The following is a 19,387-nucleotide window of genomic DNA, read 5'->3' on the forward strand; positions in this document are numbered from 1 at the left end:
TATACTGTGCCCCCCTGTGCAGTGTATCTATGTGTACACTGTGTGCAGAATTATTAGGCAAGTTGGATTTTGATCACATGATACTTTTTATACATGTTGTCCTACTCCAAGCTGTTCAGGTTTGAGAGCCAACTACCAATTAAGTAAATCAGGTGATGTGCATCTCTGTAATGAGGAGGGTGTTGTCTAATGACATCAAACCTCTATATAAGGTTTGCTTAATTATTAGGCAACTTCCTTTCCTTTGGCAAAATGGGTCAGAAGAGAGATTTTATGGGCTCTGAAAAGTCCAAAATTGTGAGATGTCTTGCAGAGGGATGCAGCAGTCTTGAAATTGCCAAACTTTTGAAGCGTGATCACCGAGCAATCAAGCTTTTCATGGCAAATAACCAACAGGGTCGCAAGAGGCGTGTTGGGCAAAAAAGGCGCAAAATAACTGCCCATGAATTGAGGAAAATCAAGCGTGAAGCTGCCAAGATGCCATTTGCCACCAGTTGTGCCATATTTCAGAGCTGCAACGTTACTGGAGTAACAAAAGCACAAGGTGTGCAATACTCAGGGACATGGCCAAGGTAAGGAAGGCTGAAAAACGACCACCTTTGACCAAGAAACATAAGATAAAACGTCAAGACTGGGCCAAGAAATATCTTAAGACTGACTTTTCAAAGGTTTTATGGACTGATGAAATGAGAGTGACTCTTGATGGGCCAGATGGATGGTCCAGAGGCTGGATCAGTAAAGGGCTGAGAGCTCCACTCCGACTCAGACGCCAGCAAGGTGGAGGTGGGGGACTGGTATGGGCTGGTATCATCAAAGATGAACTTGTGGGACCTTTTCGGGTTGAGGATGGAGTGAAGCTCAACTCCCAGACCTACTGCCAGTTTCTGGAAGACAACTTCTTTAAGCAGTGGTACAGGAAGAAGTCGGTATTGTTCAAGAAAAACATGATTTTCATGCAGGACAATGCTCCATCACATGCCTCCAACTACTCCACAGCGTGCATGAACAGGAGAACCAAGAGTTTACTGAATAAACTATTTATTAAATCCAAAGAATTTTTACAATTTAAGAATGGATATTACATATCAAGTACATACAATGTGAACCACCCAGGTGGATGAATATGACCAAAGGTCCAGAGAAATCCAGATTAAGCAGGCTATTGCAACATACATATGAAAGCAGCAACGACTCAGTGTGATTTTAATCATGGAAGACTAACACTTCATGTTCAATGCTCATTCAATGAGCCGCCCGTTACAAAGCATAAGTACCCTTAAATACAATAGCCTGTTTGCATAACAAAATTAAAGGTGATAATTACCCATTACTAGTTTCCAGTTCTCCCGGGGACCTCGATCACCCCAACGCGCGTTTCGCGTGCTTGTGACAGCCTCGCTTCCTCAGGGGGCGTGAGACGCCCCCTGAGGAAGCGAGGCTGTCACAAGCACGCGAAACGCGCGTTGGGGTGATCGAGGTCCCCGGGAGAACTGGAAACTAGTAATGGGTAATTATCACCTTTAATTTTGTTATGCAAACAGGCTATTGTATTTAAGGGTACTTATGCTTTGTAACGGGCGGCTCATTGAATGAGCATTGAACATGAAGTGTTAGTCTTCCATGATTAAAATCACACTGAGTCGTTGCTGCTTTCATATGTATGTTGCAATAGCCTGCTTAATCCGGATTTCTCTGGACCTTTGGTCATATTCATCCACCTGGGTGGTTCACATTGTATGTACTTGATATGTAATATCCATTCTTAAATTGTAAAAATTCTTTGGATTTAATAAATAGTTTATTCAGTAAACTCTTGGTTCTCCTGTTCATGTAATTTGTAAAAGAGTAATGCTAAATAGTTGGATATTTTGATTTAACTGGTATTTCTTCTAATACTCCACAGCGTGGCTGGCCAGTAAAGGTCTCAAAGAAGAAAAAATAATGACATGGCCCCCTTGTTCACCTGATCTGAACCCCATAGAGAACCTGTGGTCCCTCATAAAATGTGAGATCTACAGGGAGGGAAAACAGTACACCTCTCGGAACAGTGTCTGGGAGGCTGTGGTGGCTGCTGTACGCAATGTTGGTCGTAAACAGAACAAGCAACTGACAGAATCTATGGATGGAAGGCTGCAGAGTGTCATCATAAAGAAAGGTGGCTATATTGGTCACTAATTTTGGGGGGTTTTGTTTTTGCATGTGAGAAATGTTTATTTCTAAATTTTGTGCAGTGATATTGGTTTACCTGGTGAAAATAAACAAGTGAGATGGGAATATATTTTGTTTTTATTAAGTTGCCTAATAATTCTGCACAGTAATAGTTACCTGCACAAACAGATATCCTCATAAGATAGCCAAATCTAAAAAAAAACCACTCCAACTTCCAAAAATATTAAGCTTTGATATTTATGAGCCTTTTGGGTTGATTGAGAACATAGTTGTTGATCAATAATAAAAATAGTCCTCTAAAATAAAACTTGCCTAATAATTCTGCACACAGTGTATACTGTGCCCCCCCTGTGCAGTGTATGTGTGTACTGTGCCCCCCGTGCAGTTTATCTGTGTGTATACTGTGCCCCCTTTGCAGTGTATGTGTGATATATATACACATGTCCCCACCCTGTAATAACGTCCCTCACTCTGTAATAAAATCTCCAGTCCAGTAATAACATCCCCTGTCTTGTAATAACCTCCCTGGGTTTGTAATAACGTCCTATGACCAGTAATAACATCCTCTGACTTGTAATAATGTCTCTTGTCTTGTAATAACGTCCCTTGTCTTGTAATAACGTCCCTTGTCTTGTAATAACGTCCCTTGTCTTGTAATAACGTCCCTTGTCTTGTAATAACGTCCCTTGTCTTGCAATAACGTCCCGTTTTGTAATAAAGTCCCTTGTCTTGTAATAACGTCCCCTGCCTTGTAATAACGTCCCTTGTCTTGTAATAACGTCCCTTGTCTTGTAATAACGTCCCTTGTCTTGCAATAACGTCTCCTGTTTTGTAATAAAGTCCCTTGTCTTGTAATAACGTAACCTGTCTTGTAATAACGTCCCCTGTCTTGTAATAACATCCTTTGTCCTGTAATAACGTCCCCTGTTTTGTAATAACGTAACCTGTCTTGTAATAATGTCCCCTGTCTTGTAATAACATCCTTTGTCCTGTAATAACGTCCCCTGTCTTGTAATAATGTCCCCTGTGTTGTAATAATGTCCCCTGTCGTGTAATAAAAATCTCCTGTCCTGTAATAACAGTCTCCTGTACTGTAATCACATCCCCGGTCCTGTAATCACATACCTTGTCCTGTAATAATGGTCTCCTGTCTTGTAAGCAGGATCACAGGAGGCCGAGTCCCTTCCTCTGGAAGTCTGCAGTGGCAGAAGTGGGACAATGCAGTGGGCCCTGAATGAGAGGAGGGGGTGTCCGAGCGGTGTAATGCTGCGGGCCCGATGTTGGCGGTGAGCTAAGTGGAGTGCGTTGCTTTCCTGGCGGCCATATTTCTGAAGCTGTGGGCCACCGAAGGCGGCGCATGCGTAGATTGGGATCTTAGTCCAGATGCAATCTCAGTCTGCGCATGCAACGCCTATGGCGGCCATCTTCCTGAAGCCCTCCGCAGGGAAAACAATGCACTTATGCTGTAGCCTGGAGCCCTCATTATCATAGGAATATGTCAGTTAATAAATTGTTTTTCTAAAGCTTTATAGTGTAGTTTTAGGTCAGAGAGGGATGGTTAGGGATGAGCTAGCATTAGCTCAGGACAGGTAGTGATGGCTACTTACGCACATGTGCGGCACTTGCGGTTTTGCACTTACGGTGAGACAAAAAAACACTGCTAGCAGCGTTTTTTTCCATTGCTGCAAGTACCGCATTTGCCAGATCGCAGCAAAACCGCAAGTGCCACACATGTCCGCAAATCCCATAGGGAATGAATGAGGCCGAACGCAGTGTTACCGTAAGTGATCTGTTACGCGGCAGATGAGGAAAAACTGCCGGATCTGCTGCGAATGGCAAAAATCGCTGATGTGAAAGTAGCCTAAGTCACTGCCAACAGTGTCTGCATTAGTCACACTCCCCAATGGGGGAGGCAGCATGAAAAGTGCCTAGGGCAGCATAAACTCTAAATACGGCCCTGCATTTAGGGAGAGTATTCAGCACAGCTGGTGGCTGAGACACACCCAACTGGACCAGGTTATACTTCACAAGCTGGTAAAACCTTACATTTGTCAAAATGAATCAGGCACAGATCAGTTCCGACTTTTATCCATCTACAGCTGATGTCAATTATTTATTTGGCTGTACTATTTGACTGTCTTCCACACTGCTCTGCTGCCACTAATGCTGATAATGATGCCGCGGTCACGCGAGCCTGGGAACTCGGTTGCCAGGCAGGCAGTCTATCAGGGATGTCACAGTAGCGAATATCCTGCAACGTGCTTGCCCTGACCAGACAAATTAAAAGGGAATATTTACAGGGGATAATAGTTTACGGTTGTATCGTGACCAGTGTTGAGCGATACCTTCCAATATCCAGAAGTATCGGTATCGGATTGGATCGGCCAATATTCAAAAAATATCGGATATCGCCGATACCCGATACCAATGCAAGTCAATGGGACAAAAATATCGGAATTAAAATAAACCCTTTCTTTCCTTGTAGGTTAATTCTACATGAAGGAAAACAACTAAGAATAATGTAAGATGTATTGGGGGAGGTGGAGGAGACATTAAAGGCACAGAGGTTTAGGCCAATCAAGTATATAAATAGCAGGAATTATTTTTTTTTTTAAGACGTTCGGAGTTACAAAGATATTGACTATGTTAAGATGTTTTATATTTTGTCAGATATTTATGTTTCACTACTTCCATGCTCTTCACCTTCTTTTTAACTTCTCCCACACTTTCTTCTTCAAAACCTCCTCTATGTAATCCTATATAGTGTTTTTCCACAATCTAGCAGGATACGGATGGAAAGCCACTAATAGGATACATTTGAAAAAATGTGCAGCAGGCTGCACTAGTTGAAAAAAGGACAATGGAACGGTATGAGGCAGTTATGCATCCTGAGCTGACTACAACCAGCGGTGGCTGCAGACCAGACTACAGAGTGAGCTGCACTCACACACAGAGCTTGCAGACAGCCGTGAACAGCGCTGCAAGGCAAAAACAAGGTTCTCACACAGCGGTTGCTAAATTAGCCTGGGTAAAGCACAATGAAGCAAATCGCTATCTCAATCTATTCCTCAGTCAGAACAGCAGCGTCTTGTCCCAAAGTAAATTCACAGCAGAGTGAACCCAAAATGGCGGCGGCGACTTTTATAGTGCATCATGACATCATTTCAGCAGCCAATCACAGCCATGCCAGTAGTTACATGCCTAACATGCAGAACAGGATGTGCCCACACTTCTAATGATTCCTCATTGGCTTAATTCTGGCTCTTTGAATTATGGGAACTTCCGATTCCGGTATCCTAGTATCGGAACTCGGTATCGGAATTCCGATACCACGAATATCGGCCGATACCCGATACTTGCAGTATCGGAATGCTCAACACTAATCGTGACTAGTAATGAGCGAGTGTACTCGTTGCTCTGGTTTTCCCGAGCACGCTCGGGTGATCTCCAAGTATTTGTTAGTGTTCGGAGATTAAGTTTTCATCGCCACAGCTGAATGATTTACAGCTACTACCCAGCCGGAGTACATGTGCTGGTTGCCTGGTTGCTAGGGAGTCCTCACATGTAATCAAGCTGTCTAGTAGCTGTCAATCATTTAGCTCCTGCGATGAAAACTTAATCTCCGAACACTAACAAATACTCGGAGATCACCCGAGCAACGAGTACATGCGCTCATCACTAATCGTGACGCCAGCTGAGGTGTCTGGCTAGGGATGGCTAGCACTTCAAGTGGGGTAATAGATAGATAGATGGTAATGCAGCAAGATGGATCACTCCCCTCAGCAGGAGCATGTCCCTGGGGCAATTATGGAAGTTGTAGTGAGCAATGCAGCAGAAAGAAGCAAGGAGGCAAAGGAATTCAGTCTTTACCTTTACTGATGATGGATGCAGGTTGAATCCAAGGGGTACTGGTCACTGAGTACAAGCTCCAGCCGGTCTGGAAGATGCTGGAGTCTGCTCCACTAAGTCGGTAGAATGAGCCTTCCTTTCTGTGTCTTTCTCTTTGGAGATTCAGCAGCTTGTGAGCTGATCTGTACTCCCTGCTTGTCTATTCTGCAGCATACATACATTGCGAGCCCCTTTTGGAAGCTGTACTTCCAGCTCTGAACTCTCTGTAATGTGTTGCTTCTGGTGCTGCAGGGGTGACCAGAGGACATGCAGTCCCTCTGGTCTCCAGATTCTGCTCCCAGGATTTGCAATCCCTGGTAGCCTAGGCTCTGGTGCCCTGTTCTCATTGTAATCCTAAGGTGAGCGTTCCATAGCTCCAACCCCTGAAAACTCCATGTGCTCTCTCTTCCCTTCCTCACACTACACTCTGCTTTCTCTTACGGTAGAGGCTAAATCCAAGTCGGCTAAAGGACCTCTGCCCATGTGACCGGAAGGGGCGGTGCCTCTTCCTCCATAGAACAGACAGAGCAGACACGAGGAAGCTGTGGATGTCATGGCGGGATTTCGTGCAGGATTTGGTTTTGGAGTGTTTTGTGCAGGATTTGCCTCTTCCTCCATAGAGCAGAGCAGACAGGAGGAGGCTGTGGATGTCATGGCTGGATTTCGAGGATTTTTGTGCAAGATTTGGGGTATTATGGGGTCATTCTCCAAAGTCATAGATCAGGTAAGTGGGAGTCTGCCTGGGGAGAATGGGGTGGTGTTGCTTGCATGGGGCTGCTGGGGAGAATGGGGTGTTGCTTGCATGGGGCTGCCTGGGGAGAATGGGGTGGTGATGCTTGCATGGGGCTGCCTGGGGAGAATGGGATGTTGCTTGCACGGGGCTGCTGGGGAGAATGGGGGGGTGTTGCTTGCATGGGGCTGCCTGGGGAGAATGGGGTGATGTTGCTTGCATGGGGCTGCCTGGGGAGAATGAGGTGATGATGCTTGCATGGGGCTGCCTGGGGAGAATGGGGTGATGTTGCTTGCATGGGGCTGCCTGGGGAGAATGGGGTGATGTTGCTTGCATGGGGCTGCCTGGGGAGAATGGGGTGATGTTGCTTGCATGGGGCTGCCTGGGGAGAATGGGGTGATGTTGCTTGCACGGGGCTGCCTGGGGAGAATGGGGTGATGTTGCTTGCACGGGGCTGCCTGGGGAGAATGGGGTGATGTTGCTTGCACGGGGCTGCCTGGGGAGAATGGGGTGATGTTGCTTGCATGGGGCTGCCTGGGGAGAATGGGGTGATGTTGCTTGCATGGGGCTGCCTGGAGAGAATGGGGTGATGTTGCTTGCACGGGGCTGCCTGGGGAGAATGGGGTGTTGCTTGCACGGGGCAGCTGAGGAGAATGGGGTGGTGATGCTTGCATGGGGCTGCTGGGGAGAATGGGGGGGTGTTGCTTGCATGGGGCTGCCTGGGGAGAATGGGGTGGTGTTGCTTGCATGGGGCTGCCTGGGGAGAATGGGGTGATGTTGCTTGCATGGGGCTGCTTGGGGAGAATGGGGTGATGTTGCTTGCATGGGGCTGCCTGGGGAGAATGGGGTGATGTTGCTTGCATGGGGCTGCCTGGGGAGAATGGGGTGGTGTTGCTTGCATGGGGCTGCCTGGAGAGAATGGGGTGATGTTGCTTGCATGGGGCTGCCTGGAGAGAATGGGGTGATGTTGCTTGCACGGGGCTGCCTGGGGAGAATGGGGTGTTGCTTGCACGGGGCAGCTGGGGAGAATGGGGTGGTGATGCTTGCATGGGGCTGCTGGGGAGAATGGGGGGGTGTTGCTTGCATGGGGCTGCCTGGGGAGAATGGGGTGATGCTTGCATGGGTCTGCCTGGGGAGAATGGGGTGATGTTGCTTGCATGGGGCTGCATGTGCATGCTGGGGGGGGGATCTGCCTGGGGAGAAGGGGGAGATGTTGTTTGCATGGGACTGCGTGCTGGAGGGGCCTGCCTGGGGAAGGGTGACTGCATGCTGGGGGTCTCAGTGGGAAGGGGGTCATGTTCCTTGCTAGCAGTGCTGGGTGTCTGTTGGGAAGGGGGGCATGTTGCATGCGTGGGGGATCTGCGTGCAGGGGGTCTACCTGCAGAATGGGGCTGATGTTACTCGCATGGGTCTGTGTGGTGTGCAGGTCAGTGTGTGTGATGTCACTTGCGGTGGGGGGGTGCAGGAAAGTATAGTGCTACGTGTGTGGGGAGAATGGGGTGATGTTGCTTGCATGGGGCTGCCTGGGGAGAATGGGGTGGTGATGCTTGCATGGGGCTGCCTGGGGAGAATGGGGTGATGTTGCTTGCATGGGGCTGCCTGGGGAGAATGGGGCTGATGTTACTCGCATGGGTCTGTGTGGTGTGCAGGTCAGTGTGTGTGATGTCACTTGCGGTGGGGGGGTGCAGGAAAGTATAGTGCTACGTGTGTGGGGGCGAACAGGGGAGGGGATGAATGATGATGGAGATCTGAGGGATTGATATTACTTAGCATGAGAATCTCTGCCTGGTGGTGAGGGGTCGGTCCTGGTTTTTTTTTCTTTTTTTTTTTTGTTTTTTTTTTTATACATAAAATGTGTTCTCATTAATATTATTGGGGACACATGCTGTCAGGTTGATGACTGAGCTATGACCTCTGGGAGCGAAGCAGCTTTACAACAATGTCTCCAGATCCCTGACTTTATTCTCCCCTCGCACTCTGTGCTGGTCAGTATTAGCCCGGTGGCCACTGGTGTCAGCCACTACTTGTATCCAGTTTTCTGCATGATTTTTTTTCTGTTTTATTCTAGGTATTGTGACTTTTCCCCATCCTGTGCCCTCCAGAGCAGTGACCTCCCTGCAGATGTCATTTCATCACTGGACTTCTTTTCACCAAGTGGAATGGCGGTGCCCCCACAATCCATGTGAGGACCCAAAGGGATGACACTGTGGGCGTCTGATAATGTCAGATAGATGAGTATAATTACTAAATTGTCTCCCCCCGCTCTCCCTCCCCCGCTCTCCCTCCCCCGCTCTCCCTCCCCCGCTCTCCCTCCCCCGCTCTCCCTCCCCCGCTCTCCCTCCCCCGCTCTCCCTCCCCCCGGCTCAGTCTCCCCAAGGGAACCTGTCACCCCCAAAATCGATGGTAAGCTAAGCCCACCAGCGTCAGGGGCTTATCCTACAGCATTCTGTAATGCTGTAGTTAAGCCTCCAATGTATCCTAAAAGATGAGAAAAAGAGGTTATATTATACTCACGCTGGCGGTCCGATCCAAGTCGCGGTCCGGTCCTGGGCCTCCCATCTTAATAGGATGACTTTCTCTTCTTGTCTTCACGCTGTGGTGCGCAGGCGCCGGGAAAGGTCAGAGGGGCCTGCACACTGCAGTACTTTGTGCTGGAGCCGCAGCGTGAAGACACGAAGAGGACCAAAACAAAAGTCAAGGGTGCTCACTATACTTAGGCAGGGGTGCTCTGGAGAAAAAGAGTCCAATATACAGGTCCTTCTCAAAAAATTAGCATATAGTGTTAAATTTCATTATTTACCATAATGTAATGATTACAATTAAACTTTCATATATTATAGATTCATTATCCACCAACTGAAATTTGTCAGGTCTTTTATTGTTTTAATACTGATGATTTTGGCCTACAACTCCTGATAACCCAAAAAACCTGTCTCAATAAATTAGCATATCAAGAAAAGGTTGTCTAAACGACCTATTACCCTAATCTTCTGAATCAACTAATTAACTCTAAACACATGCAAAAGATACCTGAGGCTTTTAAAAACTCCCTGCCTGGTTCATTACTCAAAACCCCCATCATGGGTAAGACTAGCGACCTGACAGATGTCAAGAAGGCCATCATTGACACCCTCAAGCAAGAGGGTAAGACCCAGAAAGAAATTTCTCAACAAATAGGCTGTTCCCAGAGTGCTGTATCAAGGCACCTCAATGGTAAGTCTGTTGGAAGGAAACAATGTGGCAGAAAACGCTGTACAACGAGAAGAGGTGACCGGACCCTGAGGAAGATTGTGGAGAAGGACCGATTCCAGACCTTGGGGAACCTGAGGAAGCCGTGGACTGAGTCTGGTGTGGAAACATCCAGAGCCACCGTGCACAGGTGTATGCAGGAAATGGGCTACAGGTGCCGCATTCCCCAGGTAAAGCCACTTTTGAACCATAAACAGCGGCAGAAGCGCCTGACCTGGGCTACAGAGAAGCAGCACTGGACTGTTGCTAAGTGGTCCCAAGTACTTTTTTCTGATGAAAGCAAATTTTGCATGTCATTCGGAAATCCAGGTGCAAGAGTCTGGAGGAAGACTGGGGAGAAGGAAATGCCAAAATGCCTGAAGTCCAGTGTCAAGTACCCACAGTCAGTGATGGTGTGGGGTGCCATGTCAGCTGCTGGTGTTGGTCCACTGTGTTTCATCAAGGGCAGGGTCAATGCAGCTAGCTATCAGGAGATTTTGGAGCACTTCATGCTTCCATCGGCTGAAATGCTTTATGGAGATGAAGATTTCATTTTTCAGCACGACCTGGCACCTGCTCACAGTGCCAAAACCACTGGTAAATGGTTTACTGACCATGGTATTACTGTGCTCAATTGGCCTGCCAACTCTCCTGACCTGAACCCCATAGAGAATCTGTGGGATATTGTGAAGAGAAAGTTGAGAGACGCAAGACCCAACACTCTGGATTAGCTTAAGGCCGCTATTGAAGCATCCTGGGCCTCCATAACATCTCAGCAGTGTCACAGGCTGATTGCCTCCATGCCACGCCGCATTGAAGCAGTAATTTCTGCCAAAGGATTCCCGACCAAGTATTGAGTGCATAACTGAACATTATTATTTGATGTTTTTTTTGTTTGTTATTAAAAAACACTTTTATTTGATTGGACGGGTGAAATATGCTAATTTATTGAGACAGGTTTTTTGGGTTATCAGGAGTTGTATGCCAAAATCATCAGTATTAAAACAATAAAAGACCTGACAAATTTCAGTTGGTGGATAATGAATCTATAATATATGAAAGTTTAATTGTAATCATTACATTATGGTAAATAATGAAATTTAACACTATATGCTAATTTTTTGAGAAGGACCTGTATTATAGATAACTCCGGCACACCATAAATCTTCAGCAGTAAATGTATATTTATTATCTCAATTCAGTAGACAGCGGGATGCCATACAGAAAAGAAAAACGATCACAATTGTGGGTATCCCCAACGTTTCGGCATCAAATAGCCTTTCTCAAGGGGTATCAGTTTATTTGTGATGCGACCAACAAGGTGAAAGGCTCCCGCTTAATCTTTTCAGCGTCCGGAACAAGGCTCCAAGTAAGGACAAAATGACAAGGACAAAACCTGACCGCAGCATTTTGTCCTTACTTGGAGCCTTGTTCCGGACGCTGAAAAGATTAAGCGGGAGCCTTTCACCTTGTTGGTCGCATCACAAATAAACTGATACCCCTTGAGAAAGGCTATTTGATGCCGAAACGTTGGGGATACCCACAATTGTGATCGTTTTTCTTTTCTGTATGGCATCCCGCTGTCTACTGAATTGAGACACGAAGAGGACGTCATCTGATGAAGATAGGAGGCTCCGGACTGCGATGCCCATCGGACAGGACTGGGACTGTCCCTGGGTGAGTATAATATAACCTCTTTCTCATTTTTTAGGATACATCGGGGGCTTATCTACAGCATTACAGAATGCATTACAGAATGCTGTAGATAAGCCCCTGATGCTGGTGGGTTTAGCTCGCCCTCGATTTTGGGGGTGACAGGTTGCCTTTAAGCACCACAATACAATTTTTGCAGCTAAAGCACAGTGGACTTTAATAACAAAAGAAAAACACATTTTTTACCAATCTGTCTTTAATGTTTAATTCATTGTTTTGATTTCTAAAACTCTTTATTATTGATTTGTATGTATGCATACTTATATATTTCTCTTTTTTATTTCTAACTATTCGTCTTGTAATAAACTTGTTTGACAGCTATGAGTTGAAATTTCATTTCCTTGCGGATTTACGTTCTATGGGATAATGGGGAAGAGACAAAAGGTCGGGGTGCAGTAGCTCTGGTGGTGGTGAGGCGGCAGAATGGTTATTGCAGGCTGTAGGCTTTCCTGAAGAGATGAGTTTTCAGGTTCCATCTGAGGGATCCAAGGGTGGCGGATAATCGGACGTGTTGAGGCGTGGAATTCGAGAGGATGAAGGATATTGGGGAGAAATCTTGGAGGCGGTTCTGTGAGGAATAAGTGTGGAGGAGAGTAGGAGGTCTTGGGAGGATCGGAGATTACGTGAGGGAAGATAGTGGGAGATTAGTTCAGAGATATAGGGAGGGGACAGGTTGTGGATGGCTTTGTAGATCAGTGTTAGTAGTTTGAACTGGATTCGTTGTGGAATTGGGAGCCAGTGGAGGGATTTGCAGAGGGGAGAAACAGGGGAGTAGCGAGGAGAGAGGTGGATTAGCCGGGCAGCAGAGTTGAGGACAGACTGGAGTGGTGCAAGAGAGTTAGCGGGGAGGCCACAGAGGAGGATGTTGCAGTAGTCGAGGCGAGAGATGATGAGGGCATGCACAAGCATTTTAGTAGATTAAGGGCAGAGGAAGGGACGGATTATGGCAATATGTTTGAGTTGGAGGCGACAGGAGGTGGCAAGAGTTTGGACGTGCGGTTTGATGGACAGGGCAGAGTCGAGAGTTACCGCGAGGCAGCGTATTTCAGGTGTGGGAGAGAGCGTGATGCCGCTTACCATAATAGATAGATCAGGTAGGGGGGATACGCGAGATGGAGGAAAGATGATGAGTTCGGTAATGTCTACATTGAGTTTTAGGAAGCGAAAGGTGAAGAAGGAGGATATGGCTGCTAGACACTTCGGGATTCTGGACAGCAGAGAGGTGACATCTGGGCCAGAGAGGTAGATCTGAGTGTCATCAGCATACAGGTGATACTGGAAGCCATGGGACTTTATGAGTTATCCTAGGCCAAGGGTATAGATGGAAAAAAGTAGGGGCCCCAGGCCAGAGCCTTGAGAGACTCCAACAGAGAGAGGGCGGAATGAGCCAATACAGTCTGCTGTGCCTGCGCAACGACCGCAGAGTTGCCCAGATCTTCCTTACTGATTACTGGGTGGCCACCCTGCTGGATCCCTGCTGCAAAGACAAAGTACCATTATTTGTTCCGTCACTGGAGCGGGATGGCAAAATGTGTGAATACAAGCACATGCTGGTAGAGGCACTACTGACGGCGTTCCCACCTGACAGAAGAAACACAACGCAGAGGAGGAGGAAGTCGCCAACGCAGCTGTGGCACCACCCCAGAAGGGAGGGTTAACATGGCTAAAATGTGAAAAAAATTCATCAGCATGACACAGCATCCAGCACCACCATCTGATACGGTCTATACAACCAGGTGCCAGTGTTATAACAACATGGTGGAAGAGTACATGTCTATGTCCACACGTCTGCATGTACTAAGTTGGGTCTGCCCATTTAACTTCTTGGTTTCCAAACTGGACACATGGCCTAGGCTTGGAAGTGCCGGCATGCCCCGTGGGAAGTGTAATGTTGGAACATTTGTTTATCAGAGCAGGGGATATCACACATAGGCGCATCCACCTGTCCAAAGCCAACGTGGCCACTCTCGCATTCATTAAAAGAAACCAGGAGTGGAGTCCACAGGACTTGTCTTTGCCTTTGGCAAACCAGACAAAGGTACCATCTGCACCCAGACATTGTTATATTTTATTTGCCATTTGTTTTATTTTGGGGCCTTGCCAAAAAGGAAGATAAATAAAATCCACCAAAATAATGTTGGATACCATCAGGCCTGCCTCTTCCACCGACACTGCAATGTCCACCTACACCTCCTCCTCCACTAGGACATCCGACTACTGTATCTACATTGTTCTTTTTTATTTTATTTTATACTATGTTCTTTTAAATGCTGTCCCTAAAAAAAAAAAAAAAAAAAAAAAAAAAAAAAAAAAAAAAAATCCTCCAAAAAACTGTTGGATACTTCATCCCCTGCCTCTTCCACCTTCATCGCCACATTCGCCTCAAGCTCATCCACCTACTACACCTCCTCCTACATTTGGACCTATGCCTCTTTTTTCAAGATTATTATTACTTTTTATTCTCTGTTATTTTAAGTGATCTTACTATCCACATTTGTTTTCAGGGCTATTGTCCTGCTTACCCCCTTTTTGTTCTATTTTTCACCTTTACCGCTTACTACCCCCATTTTACCACGCGAAAGTACGAGACCACATTGGCTGTGAGCTGGTCTCATTATGCTGGGAAGGGCCCAATAAAGATTTAACTTTTCAGCTTATTAATCAGTGAACAGCTGTCTGCTTTTTCTTTGCTGGTTATTAAAAAATGGGTGGACTCATCCAAAAAATTAATTGGGGCCCCCTCTATTTTTAATAACCAGCTACGGCAAAACAGACAGCTAAGGGCTGATATTAAAAAGCTGTGAAGGTCCATTGACATTGGCCCCTACCAACACTAATAAGACTAGTCCTCAGCCGCACGAGAAATGGAGCATCTATTAGGGTATATTTCCACTGTCAGGATGGCCGGCGGTATCGCCGCAGCGGCGAAGCCCCGCCCCCTTTCTGCGACGCGATCATGCCGGATGTGTTAACTCTTCACATCTGGGATGATCGCTCGCTCCCATAGGGCCCTGTGACATGCCTTGCGGGGACGCTGCGTCCCTGCAAGGTGTACGGACATGCTGCGATCTGAAAAGACGCGCAGCATGTCTGGAGTCGCAGGGCCGCCGCGTGCGGGTTTCCACGCATAGTGGAGACGGGATTTCATAAAATCCCCTCCACTATGCTGGAACATCTGGACGCTGCTTGTTTGACACTGCAGCTCTGCGCAGTGTCAAACAAGCAGCGTTTCCTGACCGTGGAAACATACCCTAAGAAGCGCTAATTCTTGAGCATCGACTCAGCTCTTCCTGATTGCATGTGTGCAGTGGCAACTGGGGTAATATATACAGCTCTGGCCAAAATTAAGAAACCACCACATCAAAACCCTGCCATGGGCAGCCCATTCTCCAGACCTGAACCCCACTGGAAACCTCTGGAATGTAATCAAGAGGATGATGGATAGTCACAAGCCATCAAACAAAGAACTGCTTACATTTTTGCACCAGAAGCAGTGTGAAACACTGCTGGAAAGCATGCCAAGATGCATGAAAGCTGTGATTAAAAATTATGGTTAGTACACAAAATATTAATTTCTGAATAGTGATGGGGTCGAGCAAATTGGAATACTCGGGTACTCAGCCAGAACAGCGAACCCAATATAAGTCTATGGGAGACCCAAGTACTTTTACTACGATCTCCCCCGGGGGTCCTTTTAAGGTCTAAAAATGATGGAAACACTGCTCAAAAGACACAGGAACATCATGGGGATCGCCCCTGAAAGAATTCCTGACTCCTAGTTCACAGCCTTAATAATTTTTTTCCGAGATTCATGCCATTTTTCCTGGTGCCACAAAAAACACATTAAAACGAAACCAAAATGGGTTTTGCTGGCCTGTAAGGCCAAATATTTAACCCCAGGCCGAAAATTTCCTCTCCCTCTTAGGCTTAGTTCAGACGCAGCGTTTTTGAAGTGTTTTTCAACTTTAACATTGCTTTCAACCACTACAAATGCATTCACTGGGAAATGTCATTGTAACATTTAACTGGCCATGTGGTGTGTGACACATAAGCAGACCCATATTGTTTCATTTATAAAGGAGGGACTCTTAAAGTCACAGAGCCTATTTTTACTGGTGCATCAGGCGGCATTAATCTTCTTAAAGGGCCAATATGAAACAGTGGGTCTCCTAAGCTGTTGTAGCCTATGCTGTGAGTGGATGGGCTGCCAAGAATTACGACGCACCACAGTACCCCTGTCATAAGATGTCCAGGGGGGACTCCTGAAAAAGTGTTGCATTGAATTCAAGGCCTGCCCTGCTACCAATTCATATGCACCCCAATAAGCCTTTGAACCCACATAGTGGATGGGCCCATGAAAATCCACTTCACAATATGCATTTTGTACTCCGTACTCCTTTGTTTTACACATTGGCGGCAAGGCCAGCCCTGCTGCATAGTCATATGCACCCCATTAGGCCTTGGAACACACATACTGGATGTGCCCATGAAAATCCACTCGTATTTTTTATGGTATGATGGTTCCCTCTTTGCAGAATTATTTACAGGAAATTTGGCAATTGTGTTTGCCATGTTTTTAACACTAAGGTTCAGATACGGCTTTAAAAAAGTCTAATCCTAGCAATACAAAGCAATTTCATTGCAAACTACAAAATTCAAGGAATATTAAGATTGAATAGTGTGAGTGCGTACATTTTTGTATATGTTACCAATAACATACAAAAGTTAATGATTACATATAAGGATTACATAGATATACTGATTACGTGTATATATGAAGATTAACTTCATACAGTCTACTTAGATCATCACCAAGAGGCTTTTAAATATCATCTGTCTGGAATATCCGAGAAGCAACACCAAGACAGAGAACCCCTTTGAGATTACCTACACTGCATGGGCGTCCCCAATTATGCAGGTATCAGCACACTGTACATGTACAGGTACCCCAGTTTTGGTATCTGTCTTAGTCATGTTTCTCTGGTCTTATATAGTGATTTACACTATGTAGTAACTCTAGTTTCACCCAGACCTTCAAGTGGCCAGCTTTCACGGGTGTATTAAACTGAGATATCATGGAGTCATCAGACGAGTGGCCATAAACCACTAGAAAATAAAAACCACAAGGATTTAGATCAAACCACCACAGGCAGAGTTTCAGTAAACCTTAATGTTTTACAACGACAAACAGCAAACATATAGAGGCTTCAAACTGTTTCTGAAGTGAGAAAACAAACATTTATCAACATGGTGCATTATGAGCATTGTCTGTCACATTTGTAAATGTTTTGCAAGACATGCAGCTATGTGATTGTCTGAATGCATTCGGTGTACAGTATTTCAATCTTGTTTACAAATCGCCATTTGTATATTCGCCATTTGTACATTTGAGGCAGCCAAAGTTATCGCTCTCAAGGAGAGAAACTAATATAGTGGACAAAGAAATATTTGTAATAAACTACTGAGCCAAACTAACATCATTGCATTATCAAATTTATATGAAGTGTATTGTGTCCAATTTGCGCAACCAGGCAACACAAAAAGGAGCTTTTCCAGTGAGCTCTTTAAGGTACACAAATGTGAAGTGTTTGCTATCAAGGATGTGGTTTCACCAATGGGGGGTACCTTTTTTAAAAATATACTATTGCCATCACAGCCACCCATGCCCAAACTTCACGGGCCTATAACAATACAAAGCATGTTCACCCAGGTCATGTTGTCGGAGATAAGGAAGAGACATTGCAGGAGACAGTTAAGAATTAGGGCCAATGTAGTGGTGTGGGTCTCTGAGACTTGTAATACAGTGCATGATCTGCCAAACAATTCCCCAAAGGGGGTACTGTCAAGGTGAAAAGATATATCTTCATACACTTTTTGTACTGTTGTATTCTTATACTGTGAAACAATAAGTTTTTCCCATCTGCTAGCTAATGTAGATGTAATTGTATTTAAAATGGCTGCCAGTATTCACCTTTGCCCTACTTTTTGTCTCTGAGGAAAGAAGTATCATTTCTTCTTAAATTGAAACTTGAGGAATGTGAAGAAAGGAGGATTCGCCAGGAGACATCAGGACAAATCAGAAAGACTGAATACTAGACATATACTGCTTAAACCCCGCCCAATGCATTCCTTCTCCTAACACACAATATAGTACTGTGTATCCGGAAATAAACGCAGTTGCTGTGATCGTGGCCGATACTGGTAGACGCACGAGCATCAACTGAGATTGAACCAGCTATTTGTCTGACTCATTCTTACCCGGTACCAAATGCTCTGCTCATACTTTAATTTGGGATGACTGGTGAATGAGGGTTATTGTCGTGACGACCCCGACAGTACCTTTTTTAAAAGTACACTAGTGCCATCGCATGCCCCTAGCCCAAATATTAACGGCCTATAACAGTACTGAGCATGTTTACCCTGGTGATCTAGTGGCAGGAACATTTTAGATTGCAGGAGAGCAAGTTAAGAAGTCAGCCCAATGGAATGTCATGCCCAATTCCACAATGTGGGATCTTTTTAAAAAAACTAAGAGTGCCATCACAGCCCCCTTGGCAGGGCCGGACTGGCCATCGGGCAGTTCTGGCAAATGCCAGAAGGGTCGGCAGTAGTGGGCCGCTCGAGTGTGCCGCTGTCGGCACACTCCCCCCGTTGTCGGCACACTCCCCCCGTTGTCAGCACACTCCCGGCCCCGCATTCAACTATACCGGCGTCATAGACACCGGTACAGTTGAATGCAATGATGGAGGAGAGAGCGTCTGCTGACGCTCCCTCTCCCATCATTCCCCGCTCTGCCTGCCGCTGACACTGTGGGTGCGCGATGACGTCATATCATCGCGCACCTGCTGTGTGACCGGGCGGGCAGACTGCAGCTGCTGAGACCGGAGCCAGGAGCAGCAGCGCGGGGCAAGAGGAAAGGTGAGTAGACTTTGTTTTTTTATTATTACATATCAATGGGTGATAACTGGATTGTAGGGGGGGGCTGGCTGCATTACATTCTATGGGGCAGTGCTGCATTACATGATTCTATGGGGCTGGGCTGCATTACATGATTTTATGGGGCAGTGCTGCATTACATGATTCTATGGGGCTGGGCTGCATTAAATTCTATGGGGCAGTGCTGCATTACAGGATTCTATGGGGCTGTGCTGCATTACATTCTATGGGGGCTGTGCTGCATTATATTCTATGGGGACTGAGCTGTAATGCTGGATACAGCTGTAATTATATGTTATATAGTCGTGTTACACTCCCCTCACTTCTTGTAACCTACAATTGTACAAAGATATTATACAGTCATCAGGCGACAAGTGGGCCTGTGTGACTTCAAATGCCAGGGCTGAATTTTAGTCCCAGTCCGGCCCTGCCCCTTGGCCAAAATGCACCGTACAGAGCACGTTCACCCTGGTGATCTATTGGCAGATACAGGACAGATTGCAGGCGACTGTCATGATTCCAATGGCAGGGAATCACCAAAAGGGCAAGCACAAAAATAGGACAAGCTCTAGGGTGATGGAACCTGAGCTGACCGCGATCCTGAACTTAACACAAACACTATCAGCAGCCGGGGAACGTACCTACGGGGACTCTAGACGTCTCGCGCCAGCCGGAGAACTAACTTCCCCTAGAAGATGAAAAGCAGACCTCTCTTGCCTCCTA

The 19,387-nt window shown here is 46.2% G+C and overlaps 1 long non-coding RNA gene across 1 annotated transcript; it reads left to right on the forward strand.

The window, feature by feature from the left end:
- Positions 1-6,501: 6,501 nt before the first annotated feature.
- LOC143807527 (uncharacterized) lies at positions 6,502-18,063 on the forward strand. The gene is made up of 3 exons (XR_013221756.1): positions 6,502-6,781; positions 8,856-8,969; positions 17,730-18,063. It is a non-coding gene; the product is annotated as an uncharacterized LOC143807527 (long non-coding RNA).
- The last annotated feature ends 1,324 nt before the right edge of the window (positions 18,064-19,387 follow it).

This window comes from Ranitomeya variabilis, chromosome 2 (genome assembly GCF_051348905.1).
Source record: "Ranitomeya variabilis isolate aRanVar5 chromosome 2, aRanVar5.hap1, whole genome shotgun sequence".
NCBI lineage: Eukaryota > Metazoa > Chordata > Amphibia > Anura > Dendrobatidae > Ranitomeya > Ranitomeya variabilis.